At 53.9% G+C, this 3305-nt stretch overlaps 1 protein-coding gene across 3 annotated transcripts in view; it reads right to left on the bottom strand.

Annotated features, from left to right (window-relative positions):
• The window catches only part of ERF (Ets2 repressor factor), a 31489-nt gene that overhangs the window by 8396 nt on the left and 19788 nt on the right, over positions 1-3305 (bottom strand). Inside the window, exon 1 of one of the 3 annotated variants that reach the window (XM_015409393.1) lies at positions 1656-1677. The exons of the other annotated variants lie outside the window; for them this stretch is intronic. The gene's annotated coding sequence lies outside the window, so the exon portion shown is untranslated. Of the gene's footprint in view, positions 1-1655; positions 1678-3305 lie in introns of those variants that run through there. 3 annotated transcript variants of the gene reach the window in all.

The following is a 3305-nucleotide window of genomic DNA, read 5'->3' as shown; positions in this document are numbered from 1 at the left end:
AAACTCCTCCCCCGGCTACAGCGTCTGAGTCAGCCCCACTCGCACACATACGGGCCTGTTCTCGCTAATTAGCTAGGCGGTGGGTGAAAGGGGGGGGGAGCTCTGACATTAGCCGCCTGCCGAGATCCAAACACTGCAGGCTGAATGGACTACTGTTCTTCGGCTGGTGCTACCAGATACGCTGGCGTGTTTCTGTTCTCGCGCAACCCTCCCCCGCCCCCCCCACAACCTTTCTTTCCCCAAACGGAGTCCTCTTAGGGTGTACCAGGGACAGAAGGAGCCCCCACCCTGGCAATTATTCCAAGATTCACATGACCGTGACAATGAGGGCAATCCGCCCTACGTCTAAACACTCCCCCCTCCCGCACCAGGACTTCGTAACAGGACTTTTGTATGACTTGATTCAAAGGATGTGTTGTTCTAGGCACTGCTTTGCCGTGTAACGCTGACCACGTGTCCACGTACCACGTCTCACCTGTGGCACGCCCGAGAACACGCAACGGCCACGCAGCTGTCAACAAGTATAGTTTTCGTGTATGGTTAAGGATCGACACGACGTGCGCGAAGGCAGGTGCGCTTAATCCAAGACCGCACAGGTTGCCTTCCAGGGTATTACTAGAGATACGACGCTTAAAGAGGCAAGGTTGCTGCCCAGATCACAAATTCTTGACCTGCCAAGGAAATCTGCTGCCCATCATCCCCAAACTAACCTCACCTTGGCATATTCAGACCTCACGCGTGCCGCAGAAGTGAGAAAAGAGGACATTGGGGTTGTTGGTCAACTCTGTACTTCTTACGCATGGGGCAGCCCTATCAGAAACGTTGGTCTCGTAAGATGGAAGCATTACCTATTTTTAACGGGGGAGGGATAGAAGAAGAAAAAAAGTAAACAAGTCAAAGACCCAGTTTCCTCCACTGTGTAACGTATCGCGTCCAATATTTTATGCTCTCTTTATCCAGTTTCTGTAATCCTAATCCTATTACATTGCTTATTAGATGTCGCACGGTACGGAATACAAACCACCTTGATTCTTTGGTGGGAAAGACAGCTTATGAAGTAAATAGCCTGATCTACCTCGTTAATATAGTGTACAGCACTCGCTACGGAGACGCAGAGGGAACACGGCCTGGAAGAGGGCAAACACTTCCAACCCCGACCCCCCCCCATCTCCCAGGGCCCGTCTTGCTGTTTGGATTCTAACCAGCTAACACCCTTCCAGGAACGCACCAGCTGCATTCCTGTCCCCATCCCATGGTGGGGGATGAAGAGAGGGGGGAAATGATGCATGGGATCTTCTTGGGCCCCACACATGCAACCCCCAACACCCCGGCCTCCCTCTCTCTGATCCAGTTGCCAAGATTTATCCTCCTAGGGGGAGAAAAAAAAAGGGTTTTAGGGAAGTCGCTTCTTGGAACAACACAGAGCGCAGCTTTCCTTCTAACCACCGATATCCACTTACACGCCAAAAAATCTAGGAACCCAGAAGTTCTACAGTGTAGTCCCTACCCACGCTGTCTCAGTCCCAGAGCATGCCACCCAGAGAGCCGCTCGGCGGGCATCTCGCGTGCCCCCCGCTAACCCCAGCCCCCCCCCAAAGTGGAAGAGGCACAGACAGTCCCCCGCCCCCTCCTTCCCGCCCACCCCCTAGTCTCACCGCCATGTCTCCACCAACTCAGCCACCCAGTTTGCCAACCTTAGGGAGGGAGGCAGTAAAAAAAACCACCGTCTGTTGGCTGGCGCTGCCCCCAGGCCTGGCACGAAGCGCCGGCAGCCCCGTGCCAAGGGGCGGGGAGAGACACTGGCAGTCTCTGCCACCGAGACGGTGACAAGTCTATACCACCCACATGCCCCTGAGCCGTATCCTCTGCTATGCCCCAGGGATGGAGGGAGGGTGTGCAACGTGAACACAGATCCCCCCAAACTTCCCTCCCTCTTCGGGAACAAGACTCAACACGCCTTTGGGGGGGGGGGGGGGCAAAGAGAAGGAGACTATGGCATGGGGGTCCACCGCCTCCCCCTCGGAGGGAGGCCCGGCCAGGAGCCACCAGGGGCCTAGCTTTGGAGAGCCAGCCGCAGCAGGGAGTGTTTCCTACCCTGGGAGTGTTTGCTACCCTGGTTCTGAGCCTCCCACTTTCTGCGTTTCGGCCTGCTCCAGGCCAAGCCCGGCCCTCCACGCAGGGCCTCCCTCCGTATTTTCCACTCGTCCTTACGAAAAAGAGAGAGAGAGTGTGTGCGCGCACGCACGTCTGGGGTCCAAAAGGACTCTCACTTGCCAGCAACTTTCTTTTGCATTTTTTTTTAATTTCCAAAGTGGAGCCGAACAGGGACTCCATCTTAAAACACTTCACCTCCTTTTGTCTGCTTGACTAACTGAAAGGGCTGGCTCTATACAGCGCCTCGCCCGCCACCTCCGCCGCCCCCCTTCCCTCCCTTCAAGGAACCTATGGTCTATTTTGGAAAGGATGTTCTATGATTATTTGCAGAGGGATTTCCTGGAAGACAGCAAAAAGGGGGGGGGGAAGGAGAGAGAAAAAGAAACTGGAAATCAAGTTGATATCTCTTTAAGTCACCCCCCCACCCCTCCTCCTTTACACACACTCCAAACCACATCACCCCTGTGACTAATCCCAAGAGCCAGAAGCTAAAAGGGCTGGAATTCAATCCAAAGCTTCAGAAAAGAAGGGGGGGGGGAGGAAAAAAAAACAAAACCCTTAATATTACATCACTCCCCAATGCCAAGAGCTCCTTAAAGCCACATGCACAAGTATACTATTCTCTGGCTTTTAGAGAGGGAGTGTAGGGGGGGTGGGAAAGAAGGGGGGGGTTTGTGGCGCGCGCATGAACACAAACTAGTGGAAGCCACATCAGAGAGTCTCCCCGCCTGCAGTATGCCAGTGGAGGGTGGCACGGAAGACTGAACCAGACGTCCCCCCCCTCCCTTTCCTTCCCTCACTGCCACACACAGAAGCTATGGTGGTGGGTGGGGAGACGGGACACCCCAAAGTGGAAAAATGAAGCATAGCTTGCCGGGATCTCAGCCTGCCTCCCCCTACGTGCCTGCGTGTGGCAGATCCCGACAGGAGAGTTAGCGCCGCGAAAAGATTTTTATTTTGTTAGTGGCTTGGGCGAGGCCCAGGAATTATTATTAGGGTAAGGGTTTTTTTTTTGGCTTCTTTTTTTTCCCTTTTCGAAACAGACGCCCAAAGTAAAGAACTTTCCCAGAGTTTAAAGGAGGAAACTAAAAAAAAAAAAAAGTTTGCAAGCAACTGAGGCGGCTGTAACAGAAGAGGTAGTGCGAGGGGGG

Source organism: Gekko japonicus, unplaced genomic scaffold (genome assembly GCF_001447785.1).
Source record: "Gekko japonicus isolate JY-2015 unplaced genomic scaffold, Gekko_japonicus_V1.1 scaffold745, whole genome shotgun sequence".
In the NCBI taxonomy this organism is placed as follows: domain Eukaryota; kingdom Metazoa; phylum Chordata; class Lepidosauria; order Squamata; family Gekkonidae; genus Gekko; species Gekko japonicus.
This window is presented reverse-complemented; position numbering and strand designations above follow the sequence as displayed.